At 37.3% G+C, this 20257-nt stretch overlaps 1 protein-coding gene and 1 long non-coding RNA gene across 5 annotated transcripts in view; one reads left to right on the top strand and one right to left on the bottom strand.

The window, feature by feature from the left end:
• The window catches only part of LOC131686824 (cytochrome P450 315a1, mitochondrial), a 414542-nt gene that overhangs the window by 308912 nt on the left and 85373 nt on the right, over positions 1-20257 (bottom strand). The gene's annotated exons all lie outside the window — the stretch shown is intronic.
• On the top strand, positions 14210-15964 carry LOC131687149 (uncharacterized). Of its 3 annotated transcripts, XR_009305201.1 has the most exons (5): positions 14210-14712; positions 14779-14978; positions 15050-15155; positions 15216-15682; positions 15741-15964. It is a non-coding gene; the product is annotated as an uncharacterized LOC131687149 (long non-coding RNA). The 3 variants fall into 3 exon arrangements; XR_009305203.1 differs by having other exon boundaries at positions 14782-14978; positions 15216-15964; XR_009305200.1 differs by having other exon boundaries at positions 15216-15964.

Below are 20257 nucleotides of genomic sequence, written 5' to 3'. Positions count from 1 at the left end.
CTTTTCAGACAACAGATTTAGCAAAAAGTTATTTAAAATTGGTGAAAGACCATGCTGGTGCAGCTTCTCTGACAGAATGTTGATAGAAACTGAGTCAAAAGTCCCCTTAATATCCAAGAAGACTGATGCCATCTGCTCTTTGTTAGCATAGGCCATTTGGATTTCTGTAGAAAGCAACGCAAGGCAATCGTTCGTCCCTTTGCCTTTGCGGAAGCCAAATTGTGTATCTGACAGTAAGCCATTTGCTTCAACCCAATTGTCGAGGCGAAACATGATCATTTTCTCGAACAACTTCCGAATACAGGACAGCATTGCAATCGGCCGATACGAGTTGTGGTCGGAGGCTGGTTTTCCTGGTTTTTGGATGGCGATGACCTTCACTTGCCTCCATTCATAAGGGACAATGTTACCCTCAAGAAACTTGTTAAATAAATTCAACAGGCGCCTTTTTGCAGTGTCAGGCAGATTCTTCAGCAAGTTGAATTTGATTCTGTCTAACCCTGGGGCGTTATTGTTGCACGATAAGAGAGCAAGTGAGAACTCCACCATCGAAAACGGTGTTTCGTTCGCGGTATCGTGAGAAGACGCGGCGCGGTACGTTTTCTGTACCGGGACAGAGTCCGGACAGATCTTCTTGGCGAAAGCGAATATCCAACGGTTTGAATATTCCACGTTCTCGTTGGTACTATTACGGTTACGCATACGTCGAGCCGTACCCCAAAGAGTGCTCATCGCTGTTTCTATCGTTAACCCGTCGACGAACCGGCGCCAATAACTGCGTTTTTTGGCTTTCATTAGACTCTTCATTCGCCTTTCTAACGACGCGTACTGTTGATAGCTAGCGGGTAACCCGTCTTCCCGGAAGGCCTTATATGCAGTGGACTTTTCCACGTACAGCTCTGAGCACTCTTTATCCCACCACAGGGTGGGAGACCGTCCATGGGTATTCGCGCTGGGTACTGGTTTAGTCTGAGCTTGATTCGCACTGTCGAGAATCAAGCCAGCCAAAAACCTGTACTCTTCCTCCGGAGGAAGTTCTTGAGTGGATTCGATTTTAACAGATATCGCGGTCGCGTAACTCTTCCAATCAATGTTCCGTGTGAGGTCATACGATACATTGATTGTTTCCGATGGTCTTGAACCGTTAGCAATTGAAATCACGATAGGCAAATGATCGCTACCGTGGGGATCAGGGATCACCTTCCACATGCAATCTAACTGTAGCGATGTCGAGCAAAGCGATAAATCCAACGCGCTTGCGCGTGCTGGTGGTGTAGGAATCCGCGTCATTTCTCCCGTGTTTAAGATGGTCATGTTGAAATTATCGCAAAGATCTTGGATTAATGTTGATCTATTATCATCATGAAGACAGCCCCATACCGTACCGTGCGAGTTAAAGTCTCCCAGAACTAGCCGCGGTGCCGGTAAGGATTCCGTGATATTATAAAGCGTTCGGTGCTCTACCGAGGCTCTAGGAGGAATGTAGATGGAAGCAATGCAAAGGTCTTTACCTTTGATTAAAACTTGACAAGCGACAATTTCAATGCCTGGTGTCGAAGGGAGGTTAATTCGGTTGAAAGAATAGCACTTTTTGATCCCCAAAAGTACTCCTCCATAGGGGTTTTCTCGATCCAGACGAATTATATTAAAGTCGTGGAAGTTGAGATTTATATCGGAAGTTAACCAAGTTTCACATAATGCGAAAGCATCACATTTTAAACTATTTAGTAAAAATTTAAAGGAATCGATTTTCGGGAGGATACTTCTGCTGTTCCACTGTAGAACAGTGATCGAATCGGTGACCTCGTTCGATGACTTAGCCATCGAAGGATACGATCGCTGCAAGGAGGGGCCATTTAGTAGTCAACTGCTTCAAAAATGTTTGCACTATAGGGAGAAAACGTATCAGAAGGCTTTTAAGAGGATCAGTAACATTGAAAGCTGTGAAAATTAAGTCCACTATGTCAGAAAATTTCATTAGTCCGCTACTGGACTGAGTATCTGTTTGAAAAAAGGGGACACTTGGGGTTTTGGATGTCCCTGGAAGTGGTGGGTACTCCTTGTTAGAATTAATATTTCCAAGTCCTGGAGCAAATTGCTTCGGCTTTTGTGCATCACTTCCGTTGGATTTATTGGTTGTAGATGGCGCACTCTGAGTGGACGACACCTTGGCACCCTTACGAGGCAATGTAGGGGAGGCTGGATTTCTCCTCTTCCTGGATTCCCCTGGGTTAACCAAAGATGTTCCCTCTCGTGGGTCGTCAGATTCTTGCTCAGCGTTAGCCAAACCAGCATAGGGATTTTCGGACAGGACAGATGGCGAAGCATTCTTTAGCATTTCTGCATAAGAACGCCTTGAGCGTTCCTTAAGGGAGCGCTTAATTTTATCCCCGCGCTGCTTGTACGCAGGACATGATTTAAGAGCATGTGAAGGGCCCCCGCAGCAAATACACTTTTCAGTTTCTTTGTCGCAAGAGTCATCCTCATGCTCTCCTTCGCATTTGCCGCATCGTTTCTTATTTCCACAATATGTGGCTGTGTGGCCCAACTGCTTGCAATTGCTGCAGCTCATGACCCGCGGTACAAACAGGCGAACTGGTAGGCGAACCCTGTCAAGGAGGATGTAGTTGGGAAGAGAGGACCCGGCGAATGTCACCCGAAGCGAGCCTGATAGAGAGTAGGTAGTCTTACCTCCCTCGGTGTTTGCGGTATACAATTGTTTGCATTCTAAGATCTTAATCTGTTCAAGAGAGGGGTCCTTAAAGCAGCCAACCCCGTGCTCCAACAGTTCTTCGAATTTCAGGCCCGGTTCGGACACTACCCCATCGATTTCACAGGCCACACAAGGCACGTATGCTTTAAATTCCCGTGTAAAGCGCTCACAGCAAGCAATCGCGTTTGCCTGGCCGAGATCATTCACTAGAACACGTATCTTGTTTGCCCGAACACGTGTTATCTGAGCTACAGCCGGGTAATTAGCAGTCAGATCTCGAGAAAGTTTTAATATATTAACCGGTTTCTCTCCGGTCCGAAAATATACCACCCATGGCCCAGATGAACCTTCTGGGTACTGCTTTATACGGGGAGCAATGCGAGTATTAGGGGGATCAGGGACTTCCATGATTACATCAGATGGTATTTCGCCCTCGGCCATTTAACCACGAGGGCAGAGCGTTATATAAACGGGAATGTGTCTTATTATTTGATTACAAGGTAGAGTAAAAGTAGGGAAAAGGAAAGAAAGCAAACGAGGAAAAAAAAATAAAGCAAAACTTATCTGCAAACAACGTCGATTGTTCCGCACCAGCGAAAACAATGTACTGGATTTACTGTCGGCACCAGCAGAACGGCAGCTAACGAACGAACAAAGGATGACCTTGATTCACTAAAATTTACACACCGAACACCACTGTGAAATATAACGATCCGTTCCGTTCAAAGGTTGGGAGACGTATAGTTTATTCATTTTGTTCAGTTTCTTCATTTTAATAATCTGACTAATTTTTCAGTTATAATCATTTCATCCAAATAATTTATTTGATTCAATTTATTTCTTTATATTAATTTATAACCTTTTACTGTTGTTCAATTTTAATCAATGCATTTAATTCTGCTCGTTTTCTTCTTTTATTCATTTTATCACTTCAGCTCATTTTGTTTATTTGATTCGTTTGTTTTATTTATGCATTTCATTTATTTTTTACTTTATTCATTTTGTTCATCCATTCTTTTTATTCATTTGATCCATTTCATTAATTTGATTCATTGTATTCACTGGATGAATTAAATCAATTTGATTCATTTAATTCATTTGATTCATTTATTTAATTTGATTCATGTGATTCATTTGATTCATATGACTCATATGATTCATATGATTCATATGATTCATTTGATTCATTTGATTCATTTGATTCAGTTGATTCAGTTGATTCAGTTGATTCAGTTGATTCAGTTGATTCAGTTGATTCAGTTGATTCAGTTGATTCAGTTGATTCAGTTGATTCAGTTGATTCAGTTGATTCAGTTGATTCAGTTGATTCAGTTGATTCAGTTGATTCAGTTGATTCAGTTGATTCAGTTGATTCAGTTGATTCAGTTGATTCAGTTGATTCAGTTGATTCAATTGATTCAGTTGATTCAGTTGATTCAGTTGATTCAGTTGATTCAGTTGATTCAGTTGATTCAGTTGATTCAGTTGATTCAGTTGATTCAGTTGATTCAGTTGATTCAGTTGATTCAGTTGATTCAGTTGATTCAGTTGATTCAGTTGATTCAGTTGATTCAGTTGATTCAGTTGATTCAGTTGATTCAGTTGATTCAGTTGATTCAGTTGATTCAGTTGATTCAGTTGATTCAGTTGATTCAGTTGATTCAGTTGATTCAGTTGATTCAGTTGATTCAGTTGATTCAGTTGATTCAGTTGATTCAGTTGATTCAGTTGATTCAGTTGATTCAGTTGATTCAGTTGATTCAGTTGATTCAGTTGATTCAGTTGATTCAGTTGATTCAGTTGATTCAGTTGATTCAGTTGATTCAGTTGATTCAGTTGATTCAGTTGATTCAGTTGATTCAGTTGATTCAGTTGATTCAGTTGATTCAGTTGATTCAGTTGATTCAGTTGATTCAGTTGATTCAATTGATTCAGTTGATTCAGTTGATTCAGTTGATTCAGTTGATTCAGTTGATTCAGTTGATTCAGTTGATTCAGTTGATTCAGTTGATTCATTTGATTCATTTGATTCATTTGATTCATTTGATTCATTTGATTCATTTGATTCATTTGATTCATTTGAATCATTTGATTCATTTGATTCATTTGATTCATTTGATTCATTTGATTCATTTGATTCATTTGAATCATTTGAATCATTTGATTCATTTGATTCATTTGATTCAGTTGATTCAGTTGATTCATTTGATTCATTTGATTCATTTGATTCATTTGATTCATTTGATTCATTTGATTCATTTGATTCATTTGATTCATTTGATTCATTTGATTCATTTGATTCATTTGATTCATTTGAATCATTTGAATCATTTGAATCATTTGAATCACTTGAATCACTTGATTCATTTAATTCATTTAATTCATTTAATTCATTTGATTCATTTGATTCATTTGATTCATTTGATTCATTTGATTCATTCGATTCATTTGATTCATTTGATTCATTTGATTCATTTGATTCATTTGATTCATTTGATTCATTTGATTCATTTGATTCATTTGATTCATTTGATTCATTTGATTCATTTGATTCATTTGATTCATTTGATTCATTTGATTCATTTGATTCATTTGATTCATTTGATTCATTTGATTCATTTGATTCATTTGATTCATTTGATTCATTTGATTCATTTGATTCATTTGATTCAGTTGATTCAGTTGATTCATTTGATTCATTTGATTCATTTGATTCATTTGATTCATTTGATTCATTTGATTCATTTGATTCATTTGATTCATTTGATTCATTTGATTCATTTGATTCATTTGATTCATTTGATTCATTTGATTCATTTGATTCATTTGATTCATTTGATTCATTTGATTCATTTGATTCATTCGATTCATTTGATTCATTTGATTCATTTGATTCATTTGATTCATTTGATTTATTTGATTTATTTGATTCATTTGATTCATTTGATTCATTTGATTCATTTGATTCATTTGATTCATTTGATTCATTTGATTCATTTGATTCATTTGATTCATTTGATTCATTTGATTCATTTGATTCATTTGATTCATTTGATTCATTTGATTCATTTGATTCATTTGATTCATTTGATTCATTTGATTCATTTGATTCATTTGATTCATTTGATTCATTTGATTCTTTTGATTCATTTGATTCATTTGATTCATTTGATTCATTTGATTCATTTGATTCATTTGATTCATTTGATTCATTTGATCCATTTGATTCATTTGATTCATTTGATTCATTTGATTCATTTGATTCATTTGATTCATTTGATTTATTTGATTCATTTGATTCATTTGATTCATTTGATTCATTTGATTCATTTGATTCATTTGATTCATTTGATTCATTTGATTCATTTGATTCATTTGATTCATTTGATTCATTTGATTCATTTGATTCATTTGATTCATTTGATTCATTTGATTCATTTGATTCATTTGATTCATTTGATTCATTTGATTCATTTGATTCATTTGATTCATTTGATTCATTTGATTCATTTGATTCATTTGATTCATTTGATTCATTTGATTCATTTGATTCATTTGATTCATTTGATTCTAGCACCTACTTGTCAATACCATTCCGAAAATACCTATATTAATTGGGTTATAGCGAATTTCGCTAAACCGGAAGTCGCCATTTTTTATTTCAAAATGGCGTCAAAAATCCATTTCTAGTACCTACTCTTCAAGACCATTCCGAAAATACCCATATTGATTGGGTTATAGCGAATTTCACTAAACCGGAAGTCACCATCGTTGATTTCAAAATGGCGTCAAAAATCTATTTCTGGAACCTACTCTTCAAGACCATCCCGAAAATACTCATATTGTTGGGGTACGGGCCATAAGGAATCTTCCGGACGCGTCTCTTCCATCTTTCCGAAAATCTTCTAAGTCTTTTGCATTCAAAAGGACTTAGAATATTTTTTGCAAAAACCGTGTTAATGGCGAAATCCGCGCAAAATAAAATTCTTCTAAGTTCTTTGCATTTAAAAGGACTTAGAATTTTTTTTCAGAAAAAAGTCGAAGTCTTTTGCATTCAAAAGTACTTAGAATATTTTGCAAAAACCGCCGTAATTGGAAAATCCGCGTAAAAAACCGCGTTTATTGGAAAATCCGCGTAAAAAAAACCTCGTAAAAAACCGCGCAAAAACGCGTAAAAAACCTGGGTGTAATTGTGAAAATGTCTATTACATTCTTAATACACTTTGTACCTACACACACTCGCCAGCCGCGGACCTGATGTACTCCTTTCTTCCCTAGCTACGCTCCTGTAAAATCCATAAATCCTATGTCAGTCGAAAGACTATTAGGTTGACGATTTCCAGAGTGATTGCATAACCTTTCCATACGAGAATGGCGAGGCAAAAATTTGCCAAAATACAAAAAAAAATCAATCTTTGTAAAAAAATTTTTCCAAATTTTGTCTAATTTCGACGTTTCATGTATTTTAAAGACATTTGGCATCGAAAATATAAATTCGATTTTTAAATTTACCTATTCAGTTCCTACTTCTATGAACTCAGAAACCGTCGTATGGCCAATGTCAAAGCGACTTTGGAGTGTCACTAGTGATTTAGACTGTTATAGTGGTATCAGTTTATATGGGTGGTCGCACTCTTAACCCTCAAAAAGGCAAGCTATAATTGTGACTTCAAAAAGCATCACTCCTAAGACCCAACGAAATCGCAAGCCTCTTTTTTGTCCTTTTATCAGTGAGAGAATCGAAGCCCCGAAAACATACATATTTCAAATTACAAATTCATTGAAACTATAGAACAGTGACTAGCCGGGCCTCTGAGATCCCTTGCCTTTTTGAGGATTGAAGCCGTAACTCCGGAAACGGATTCAAATCGACATAAAATTCAATAGCAGCCGAACATTTTTTCAACATAACATAAGACTAGATTTTAGTTTCATGCATTTTGGAGGTATTTGGCATCGAAAGTACGAATTCGATTTCTGAAATTTCATGTGGTCCCCAAAAAAATTGTTCTGGCTTATGTGGGAATTTTATATGTGACCGGAAGGTTCGGTCTATATTTTCGGAACCATATAACCGATCCGTAGGAAATTTTATAGACATCTATGGCGATTATATACCTTTCATTTGTGAAGATCGTCCCAACCTTCCCCGATAAACTGATGTGAGTTTGTTAATTTTTATAGGTGGCGATTCTTCCGACGAGACTTCGGTTGACCGTCAGTGATCTAGAACTGGTAATGCAAGTTGCATGGCACATAGATATATTCATTTTAGCGAAATTTTTACCAAGGTATCATTTTGAATCGGAGTTTTCTATGTGACCGCATACCACAACCCGCAACACCGGAACCGTAAGTCGAATCAGAATTAAATTTAATAGCAGTTTACGGGGTAGTAAAAGCTTTCATTTAAGTTTGGTCCAAACGGTCTTGCCACCTCCGAGAAACCGATGTAATTGTTATTATAAGTTTGGATACTTCTGCCTGGGCCGCCGGTATCTCACCCGAAATTACCATATCTACCCACCGCGGCATCTCATCCGAAATGACCATATAAGTCAGAGCCAATTTTATATCGATGATCTACTTTCACCAACCCCCTTTCTAGTCGGCCTTTTTTCAGGCCATCAAAACCACCCAATGCAAGAGTATGGGCGGCATGGGATTAGAAGCGGCTAGGCCCATCATATGTTGACTAATCTCAACGTCTGTACATCGCCATGGGATGCCACACCCTAAATTTCACCAAACCGAAAAGTTATCAAGAAATCTGTTTTGATTTCCATAGACGCATTCGTCTGTGCTTTGCATTCTTAGCAATACATTGCCGCTCTATGCTCATTTGTGCCAAGCTCTATGGGATTCCTTATATTCATGGAACAATTATGTATTGAACGGCAGTACACTACCCATGATCGCATAGTTGTCCCGTTTTCTATGGGATTTCCTATCTTTATGGGACTGTTATGCGATCATGGGCAGTACACCTCCCATATATTTGTTTTGTTTTGATCCATCCTCCTTTGTTTCGGCTGAGCACAATGGTTTTAGTCACATCACTGCCCACGGGGTACAAAAGAGTGATACAACAGGTTTTGGTTGTAACCCTGCGCTGCTCATTTTCGTTGCTGAGCAACAATGAAAACGAATATTTGGGAAAGCATTGTAATCGCGAAAAAATGTATGGGTAAATTAAAAATGATATTTCTTCCAAGATAAGTTGATTTGCTTTACACAAAGATGTAACAATGGTTCGTAGTAATTGTTTTCAACAATGCATGGATCTTTTTTCTGCGCAATGCGGACTAAAAATCATCTATTTTTAATTTCGAAAATACTACCGCGCCATGGGGTTCAAATGGAACTGCCACCTTAAAAACAAAAACCTGTTCGATGCATTTTAAAGATGTTTGGCATCAAAAATACGAATTCGATTTCGGAAATTTCATGGGATCCCCCCTTTGAAAAAAATTTTGAGTTCCGGCTTATATGGGAATTTCATATGTGACCGGACGGTTCAGTCTATATTTCCCGAACGATATAAGCGATCCGTGCGAATTTTTATAGACATCTGTAGGGATAATATAACTATCATTTGGGACTAAGTTTGTGAAAATCGGCTCAACCATTTCCGAGAAACTGATATGAGTTTGCTAGTTTTAAAAGATGGCCGCTTTTCCCGTTCACTTCCGGAACCGTCTATGGTGGTTAATGTAGTCAACGAAAGTTTGTTTGGCCGTCGGTGACCTAGAACTGCAAATTTAAGTTGTTTGAGAGACATTTTAGCGAAATTTTTACTTTCATCGGAGTATCGGTTTGAATCACAATTTGCTATGTGATCGCTCGCCACAACTAGGGTTCGTCGCGGTTGCGGTAATTAACGCAACCGCGCGGTATTTACCGCACAAAATCTGCGGTGCGGTAAGACATTTTTTCCCGCAGATGCGATGCGGAAAGAGCTTTTACCGCGCGGTTTTACCGCAACCGCACCGCAAAAAAAATTGATAAAGTGATAATTTTGGTTATTCTAAATTGATAAACGGACTGCTATTACGAAAGAAAATCTAGCTGTGTCCGAAATATTTTGACGCTATTATTTTTACGCCATATTTTGGACACTAGTTATTTTATACTAAGTAAGACTTCACAAACTAACCATTTCAAATACATAAAATGCAAGATCCAAATAGAGACAAAATTATTAGATCATTTAATAATAATAAATTTTTACTCTTAAATCCAATTTAAAAGTGCATCACTTCTCCCGATTTCTGTTGAAAATCGTTGAATTATGAATCGTTTCCGATATCAATTTTTCAAGTGTGAATTTTGATTAATTCAAAGAAATTAGAGATAAACTAATTATGCTGGGACTCAAACACAACCCAAAGAATATAATTATTTTCATCAAACCAAACGAATTTGAAGTAATTGGCAGTAAAGGATACAAATGTATTAAATCGTCCAAAATAAGGAGAGGTCCAAATTAGGATGATTATTCTATCACTCGTTCATCAACATCGTATTTCTATCTTCTTTGATTGCTGTGTAAATTCAATGTGAGTCAATGCAGTCAACTTTATTGGACTCTTTGTCAAAAAGTATGCTACATAACTATTTTTCGCGTACTTCCATTCAAATTTACGATAGTTTTCTACCAAATTAAGTCCTAAAATGTTTCAGTTAACCCTCCAGCACTCGCGCGAATGGTTCCCCGAATGAACAGCCGCTGTTGCTGAAAGAAGATTTCGCTAGAGTTTCGGAAGGTGTTTCACAAAGTACAACGGCGCGTGTGCTGGAGGGTTAAGACTATTTTGTAGCTTTTTTGAAACTATTTTTGCCAAATACCACATCGTTTGACTCCCGTCCACTTTAATTGAAGTTTTTGCCATTGGCTCTTAGGGAAAATATTATAGGAAAATACATAAAATGCTAGAACTTTCTAGAACTAGCCTTTAGAAAATTACACTTCATATATTTTTAAAGGGAGCAATCTTAGTTTCTGAATGAGAATACATATGTTTCTTGAAAAATGCGGAAGTTAGAGTTTTGGGATATTTTGTCCATAAAACCCCCTATTTTTAATAACATTTCTGCTGTATGTTACAAATCATACATTTTTAGCAGTTTTTCTAATGTTCAATAATTCTGTACCGGTTGAGACCGGACTCCTGATTAGATGTAATGTATAGAGCAATTTTTTTCGTCAAATATGGCGTCGTTCTTATTGATGAAATACAATGTTTTTATTTCACTGTATTGGAATATATGCGCTACTATATAAGTACTGGTATTTCGACTTTAAATTTTTTTTTGTTGAAATTCCTTTAAGAATGAAAGGTGGTTTTCACTACGTAAATGCGAAAATCATCCATTTCATTTTCATATGTCAAACACATTGAAAATATGACAATTTAAAGAAAAAAAATACTTCATTTCTTATTACATTTTCATTACATTTTTTCAATTAACTGAAGGGTTGCTAAAATAAAAGTTTTCCTATTACTGCAGTACAACGTTTTTGAATGTATAATGCTTGCATTTTAAATGTACGGAGTTTTATTAATAGAAAATGCAAAAGTTGATGTTTTCTTAAACATTACATTCTGAGGAGTCTCTTAAAGTTAAATTTCGTGTAAATAAGATTAAGATCCATTAAAAATTCAATAGCAGTCCCATAGGCTGCTGTTGTATCTTTCATTTGAGACTAAGTTTGTCAAAATCGGTTCAGCCCTCTCTGAGAAAAATGAGTGACATTTTTGGTCACATACACGCACAGACGCACATACACACACATACATACATACACACGCACAGACATTTGCCGAACTCGACGAACTGAATCGAATGGTATATGTCACTCGGCCCTCCGGGCCTCCACTAAAAAGTCGGTTTTCAGAGCAATTGCAATACCTTTCTATTGAGAAAGGCAAAACATAAAATAACATTAATTTCACATTATAATCTCATATAAAATATGGGAATCTAGATAGACATCCCATTCTAAAACTACTTAACAAAACAAAACCGCCAACTGGATATATTTTTGATGGCTGGATCTTTTGGCTGCTCAAAAAATGCCGAACTAGCGCATATTTGCAACTTCCTTAGCAGTCTAAACCTAAGACAAGACGTGACAATAGGGAGGGCCGTTTTTGTTCCAATTTTACGTCAGAATGTTCCAGCTCCTGATTGGTTATTTCTGACTTTTTGCACCGTACGCAATGTTACTGCAGGGATAGTGAAATGATGGTTGGCAGTGTTGCTATATTTATAGGAAAAGATTGCCATTGCTTTTGACAAATAAAATTATAATATAATTATACTTTTTATCCATTTCACAACTACTCGATGAGGTAATGCCATTGGATATATTTATCTTAATAATGGGTGAAAAATTCTTAAGAATTATTTCAAGCGAGTTAATCTGCAAACTAAGGTTCGTAGCGGAACTTGCAAATTATTGGCGCGCATCGGTGTCCGTGTCGGAAACGGAACATTTCGGCAATGCTCCGAAAACAACGGCTGTTTAGACCTAAGACAACACGTGACAATCGGCTTCTTATTTTTCCTTCGACGTACTTCTTTTCGCACATTTTCACCCTACCGAAATTTTCCGAACAGTGTTGCTATTTTTATTAATAAAAATGGAGTCTAGTTAATTTATTTTAAGCCGGCAATATTTTGTATTTTTATTCTACTATATTGATGAAGGGCACGGTTTTTCCATGTCATGGGTGTTTAGTATGGTTTGATGAAACAATTTTCTGAAAATTTTTAGATTATTATGTGGTTTCTGTCTTATTTTTGTTAAAGTTAATCAACCACATATACGGTAAATGCATGATAAATACTTGTTTTACTTTGCCACACAATTTCTGATCAATTTAATCATTTTTTCTTTTTTAGCGATTATAATTTTATTTGTCAAAAGCAATGGCAATCTTTTCCTATAAATATAGCAACACTGCCAACCATCATTTCACTATCCCTGCAGTAACATTGCGTACGGTGCAAAAAGTCAGAAATAACCAATCAGGAGCTGGAACATTCTGACGTAAAATTGGAACAAAAACGGCCCTCCCTATTGTCACGTCTTGTCTTAGGTACAACCGAGTACTACCGTTTTGCTGCCAGAATTCTGATAAAAGCACACAAATTCCAAAAAGAATAGGGAAAGAGACGAAGAGTGAAAATCAGTCAAAACGGCAACACTCCCTTTATGATGATTTCAACACTAGAATTTGGGCAACCGCTTCCACAGGCAGCACTTTAAATGACTCCTATTATATTTTGAAAACAAACCGTATGTCGATCGTTGGATTTGTTTATCAAACGATGCGCATTTCGAAACAAAGAGATGAAATAATTCTAAAGCTTGTTTTTACTCATACATATACTCTAGAATGCACCTTACAATCACAATTGAACCAAATTCTGACGAAAATTGAAATTTCTTTTTTAATAGATGTACAATACTTATCTCCTCCAACTCAGGCATGAGTAATAGGTTTGTTCCAGTACACGGAAGTCACTCCGGAGTAAACAGGAGCAAAAAATCTTTGCTCCTTTTTACTCCGGTTTGCTACCAGAAGAAGAAAAAAGAGAAGAAGAGAGTACAGGAACGATTTTCTCCGGAGTACTTCCAGTTTCTCCTGGTATTGGAACAGACCAGGCATTGCATTTATCGCTCATATGAGTAAATGCACCCGGATAGTTTGCTACTGCGACAATAAAAACTCACATTTTCACACGAAAAGTTATTGGCACCCACACAACTTCTCCGGATAAATACAACGTGTTATTTCTCCGGATAAATAAAACAGCCGGAGAATGAGTGAATGAGTTTTTCATGGTATCTTTTCTTCGCTCGCTGCTTTCCTGCCGTTATTCCAAAACACGAAAAAACAAGTCTATCATTTTTCTTTGCCGCTTTTCTTTGTAATTAAGTGTATTTTTTTAAGTTTTTATTGATTTCCACGAAATTAAAATTTTATCACCTTCTCCGGTGAGAAGGAAAAAGTCAAATAAATTTTATCCGGAAAATCATTCTCATGCTATTTGTGGAGACGGAGAATTTTGCGACTCATCTTATCTCGGAAAAGTTGGACATCGGATAAGCTTCTTTTCGCGTGAGTGAGAGAGAATTACAATGCCTGGAACAGACCTAATGTTTATTTACATTGCACGATTGGTCTGCTTAATAAGGTATTTTTGGCTTCACACTATTCGTCTCTTTCCCTATTCTCTTTGACAAATTCTATTCAAAACCAATTTTGCTAAATAGGTTAGAAAATCATACATGTATTGGGTGTCGGGCCATTAGGCCGAATCAACGACACGACCAGCCACTTCATGCAAAATTGCGAAAAAAAAGTGTTCGAGTTTTTGCCGCCAGTTACCGGCACATTGAGCCACCCCTCGATACGGACAAAAAATAACTTCTCCTGCAACACTTCTTTGTTTATTTAATTTTCAGTTGCTGTATAGCAACCATGTTATGTTTACATATGTTTGAAGAAAAGGGTTTTGCTCGAACGATTTCAGAATGTTCTTTCTAATCGTTTCAATAGGTATAATAGCTTATATTTGTTGATAGTGAGTTTTATTTTGGCTGCAAGTTGTGTGATTAACTTATTGTGGTTCTGAATGTTGGTTCAAAACAGACCGCTCCTTTGATTCCGTTCACACACGACCCCTACGCAGTCAGAAACTGAACCGAGGCTGCTGGATGCTTGTAGATCAACCAAATTTGCTGGAACAGCAACTCCGTATCACTAACGGCATTCGTGAAAACGTTCAATTGTGTTTTTGCGCGACAAAAATAACCGTATGATTCTTTTACTTGCTTGAAATCCGTGTGAAAATCAACCCACTGTCGCTGCTTTATTTACGTCATCTGTAAAAGAATCTCGACGCATTGCACCGCTAGTGCTGCTACTTCGTTGGTTTTCTCCGCCAGTCAGCTTCAGCAACGAGATCAATGCCGTTGGAGACAGGTGAGTTGTTCTACTAATGCTGGACGGTAGTCGAAAAAATCCTGAATCTGGTTGTTTTTTTTTCAGCAGTTGTCTCAATGTGGCAGGCAAAATGCACTACCTGTTGGTGAACTACTATCACAATTTTTCCGATAGATATTTGATGTCATATCTGAGAACTCCTAAGTTCAATAACCTCTCGAAGAATTTTCACATTGTTTCTAGTCGAATATAAGGTCATTTGAGAATCGAGGACTTGATTAACAGCGAAGAGCAGCTTTTTGATGGTAATTTCTACAGCTTAGAAGCTGCCTCATAACAAATCTATAGCTTGGGATTCAATCACTACCATTCCCAGCGATTCCGTTTGCATTCCTCGTACCAGTCCCTATGCCAACAGTAACCGTTTCTCGACAACAAAAAACGAAGTACATGGTAGTTAAATCCAGAATTGATGCGACAAAGTAAGTTATTTTGTACACATTGGGTACATTTTTATCAATTTTGTTTTATTTTTCATTCAGCCATAATTCTGCACTCGGATTGCAACTTATGATAGGCAAAGCTCGATAGACGAAGTCGAATCGATTGGCTAAAGATAAAGCTGAAGTATTTTCAGAAGTGCATAACTGAGGAAAGAATGCGGTAGATGTGTGAGTTGCAGTATGAGGAAAACATAACAGCACAGCCATGAAGGATTTGAAGGTGCGTTAGGATCGTCTGGATGCCATTTATTAGTTAGCGATGATCGAGAGGGTTTCGTGTAGCAGTGAGAACGCATGTTCATTCCAGCAGGCATAGCTTCCCAGTAAAGTTCAGCCGGAAATGAGCTGGAGTTCCAGCTGGTTCCAGTTAGTATTCCGGCTCCAGTGACTAGTTAGTTCTAGTTAGAATCGGGTTGGTTGTGTCACTGGAGCCGGAATACTAACTGGAACTTGCCGGAATTCCGGCTCATTTGCGGCTGAACTTTACTGGGTTAACAAGACAGCAGGTGAGAGAAATAACGCCGTTTTCAATTTAGTAAACGTAAAGGTTCTTCCAAATTTTAGGAAGTAATTGGCAGATGAGGCGATATCATTCCTAAGCAACAAAATGTTACATTATACCGGATTCTTTCTCCAGGACAAAACGGACATTATGTGCAACTGCTGTTACAGGCACACCTTTTGGAGCTTATCATAAAAATAAAACACATCTCCGAATGTACGTACTCGATCTCAACCGAGGGTCACTCGATTATAAAACGTCGCTATTATATATGAGTGTTTTTTTATCCGTTTATATTGTACGATAAACTTGAAGTAAAACTCGATAGTTTTGGTATCATTGAAATTGATTAAATTTAGTTATTCCCCAACACAGTGTGGAATATAATGTTGAATAATCACTTTGTTTTTTTTTTGAGCTGCAGAATTAAGTTTACTATCGTTGATGTTAGAGCAGATTTATTACTTGTTGGAAATTTACTCTAATTAATCGATTTGCCCGCTTTTCATTTGCGGTCCGAGGTGGTAGAGTTCACCAGCAACTTCATGTTGGCATGGATTTCTTGAAAATACCAGATCTACTCAATCTTTCAAGGGCATGTTCAGGAGTGTTCTAGATTAATAATTTTAACTGTTCTATAATATAAAACAAAAAAATTAGAACTAGAGATAGCTGGCCCCAACAGCAGTTTTAGCGGATGTTCGAATTAGTTTAAAATTCATGACTCGTCATGTCTTTAGCGTTACTGGACTCAAACTTATATTTTCCTAGTCTGTCGGGTCTAAGTATCTGCGCTTAATTCTCTCAGTTCTAAGCGTGTTTTAAATTAAGCAACAAAAGTAACAGCGGCGAATAAGTTTCAAATTTTAAAACAAAACTGTTCGAAATTATAGAACAACAATCTGCTGGGGATGTGATTGTTTCAGTTCCAGTTCTACATTGAATCTCCTATATGAAATAAAGCGCTGCTGAACATGCTCTAACGCTAGACTCCAATCATCGATAAACATATCGTCGAGTTTTGGATGCTACTTTGCACTAACCACCCACTCACGAAAAGACTTTAAATACCCACCCACGGTTGATAATTATTATTATTATCTTTATTCTTTCATCTGACTATTGTCTACATGAAATAAAACTTAAACCTATATTCTGCAACTATTCCGAATCCGTCCGATGAAGCGGGAGGACGACTCACCAAAATCTTGCATCTCCTCAACAGTCGTAAAGGTGCGAATCATTACCGTTATCGGTTCGTGATAACCAAAGGTTGTCAGGTGAAACCGGGGCTCAACTCTGCAGCAGACTAATGAGCGAAACAAGTTTGTTTACAAAAAACACATTCGCCCTTTTGACGAATTAATATTGAATTGATGAAATTCACTGCAATACGACGACGGGTGAAACGACCAACAAGATGATAATATCAAAACAATTAAAACGACAAAAAATCACGAATTAAAATCATTTATAGTAAGCTACAAACAGTTGCTTGTCCGTACAATACCAATCACAACAACATGATAATATAATCTCAGGACGTGTTTTCCTTCGGTTTAACTAAGATTGGCGATCCGTTTCTCGGAGAAGTGTGAAAAAATCGAGTTGTATTCGCGGAATACAATTACACCAACTAAGGTGATATATTCGCAAGTGGAGTTGGATTGGGTGGTAGCCCGGACGAGAGTTGCTTGAAATGGAGTACAAATTTTGTACGATTGCTAAAACTGTGATAGGTTTTACGGGTTTGGGAGCGGAAAATATGACCAGCTCACGATGTTGGAGACGACAGGCTGCTGTTTTGACGTCCACAAGTTAAAGGTTATGTCCAGATTGCTGTAAATAGAAACATTAAAGCACTATTCACAGAACTTTTGGAACGATTTCCTATTTTTAGTAGCTTACGGTTTGTTTTGTTGACAATTTTTTTTTTCCTGCGTAACCAGGGGTTGCCACAGGTTGTTTGAAAAAATAACAACGGACTATTCAATGTTGCTAGTTTCATATATTTTCTAACCAAATGTCACTTTTGACAGTACCAGTTACCTGAGTCACTGAGGGGTAGTCATATTTGCGATACAGTTTTGCAATGCTAGTGTCTAGTCGTGTCGTTGGCCGAATGATGCAAGGCCGAACGCCATAAGGCCGAATGGGTCATAAAGCCGAATATCATTAGGCCGAACGCCATTCGGCCGAATGGGCCATTAAGCCGAATGGGTCATTAGGCCGAATAGATCATTGGGCCGAATGGGTCATTTGGCCGAATGGGTCATTAGGCCAAATGGGTCATTAGGCCGAATGGGTCGTTAGGCCGAATGAGGCAGTAGGGCCGAATGGCTCATTAGACCTATGTACCATTGCGCTGAATGTCATTTGATTAAAAGCATCGTTACAGAGACTAATTGAGATGACGGGTTCACGAGTTTCGCATGGCTAAAAAGTCATGTTATACTAGAGGGTTCCACGATATGTCAAACAGAAAACGCGTTGATAATCGAAGGTTTTTCTTTGGAGAGTGCTGTATATTCCTTAACATCGGCTGTGATGGGTTTATTTATATGTAATTTATTTAGACATTTTTTTTTAATTTGCTGATTGCGGATACCAATACGTATTCATTAGCATTGCATGTATCATCCGGAACATTAAGATGCACAAGCCGTATGTCATAAGATCAAAAATTGAGTGTGTGTCATAACATCCGAAAAATTAAAGTTTCAACCCAATTTGTTTCCGATTTTTGCATCGTACCCCTAGTGCGTCATAAGGTCTCTCTGGTACAATGACGCATATTCGCTGTCAGTTTTAATGATAGCAAGCGCCTCAAAACATCTCGTCATAAAATTTCTTTACGAGTACAAGTGAAACTTCCCTTTGAGTACTTAATTTCCTCACGCTTCACCCATCTTTTGACGATTTTCCTAGTCACTTTAACGAGCACCTTTTTCCTAATCTCAGTGGAGTTGCATGATTTAAAAATCTTTACGCATTTTTGCTCGTAAAAAATAACAGATGCATGTAGCAACGATCCTAGAAACGAACTTAGCAACGAACAATAAACAATTGCTACCAGCTTTACGAGCCTGATGGAAAATTCGATCATCAAATTTGTTTGTCAATGTCGCAAAAACTGAAGGGACCATTCTTTCTTCTTTACTTCAAAAGATCTAGTATACGATGTACCATGGAATTTGGAGTACTTCTTTGTGAGTTGGTAGTCTCGATTAACGATCGTTAGCTAGTTAGTCTCCGTAGCGCTGTCTTCCTATATACCCTCCGTCTTTTTGATCTGTACATTCCACCGCATGTGGGAACATGGAAGACGATTGACGAACTTCGTTTGGAAAGAAATCTGCTAATGCGTCGGTGAATGTGTTCCTTTTTGGAGGAAGAACCGCACAGAATACGTTCAGAAGAATGAACGACTCCGCAAAGTCGTTAAAAATGTTAATACCTATGCAATTAATGAATATATTATTGCTTTTGGAGCAATAATTCCCGAAATAAAATAACCGATGTTAACTGCAATCAGATGGAGTCTAACGTGGTTCTATAAGTTTTAGCTTAACATTTCCTAGAAAATATAATGTCGAAGAGTTTTCCCTAGAAAATACAATTACCAAACAAAACCATTCTGATTATAATATCAATATCCGGAAATAATTTCTCAGAATGTATTGTTCACCAGAAAATCAACCCCTAAGTGTAAATAAAATCCCATTTATAAAAATCATAGGCAATAAATCGGTCGGAAGCGGCGGCCTCTCGCAAGCAAACCAGTGATTCACTCGTTTGCCCGGATTACTGAAACATAGGGGCTTTTTTATGTTTAGCACTTGACATAAAGCGATGTGGCGTAGCCACATTAGGCGTCGCTTTCATTTATTTGTTCCATTACAGCAAAGAGAAAGGTGTTGTAAATATTCTAAACATTATTATTGTAAGTTTTAAAAAATCGTAAGTCACCCTTCATTGAAAGTTTTCAGTTACAACCGCAATGCATATTTATCATTCTCCTTGGTCCATTCGGCACAATGACCTATTCGGCTTAATGACCCATTCGGCCTAATGACCCATTCGGCCTAATGACCCAATAAGCCTAAGGACCCGTTCGGCCAAATGGTCTTCGGCCTAATGACCCTTTCGGCCTAATGGCAGTCGGCCTAACGGCATTTGGCCGAACGACATTAGGCCGAAAGCCGGTAGGCCGAATGCAGCACCGTTGACGAATTGTTAAGCTACCAGTTTACTGTTTGTAATAACGTCAAATCTTTGACATCTTTCGTGAAATTAATTTGAACTGCTATGTACTGGCTCTTCAAATATTTGATCAAACACAGGTTGCCAAACTTTTTATTTGTGTTTGTCAAAGCGATTATTTGTAGTATTTTCAAACAGTGTACTGATAAGTTTGTCAAAACCTAAAACAGCGTAACGCAACAGTTTGTCAAACTTGGTGATGAAGAAGTTTGTCAAACTTGTTCATGGAGAAGTGTGTCATACTTGTTGATGGAGAAATTTGTCTAACTTGTCAATGGAGAAGTTTGACAAACATGCTTTGCTCATTCAGGATAGC

Source organism: Topomyia yanbarensis, chromosome 1 (genome assembly GCF_030247195.1).
Source record: "Topomyia yanbarensis strain Yona2022 chromosome 1, ASM3024719v1, whole genome shotgun sequence".
Lineage (NCBI taxonomy): Eukaryota > Metazoa > Arthropoda > Insecta > Diptera > Culicidae > Topomyia > Topomyia yanbarensis.
Note: the sequence above shows the minus strand (reverse complement) of the source record. Positions and strands in the feature narration are given on the sequence as shown.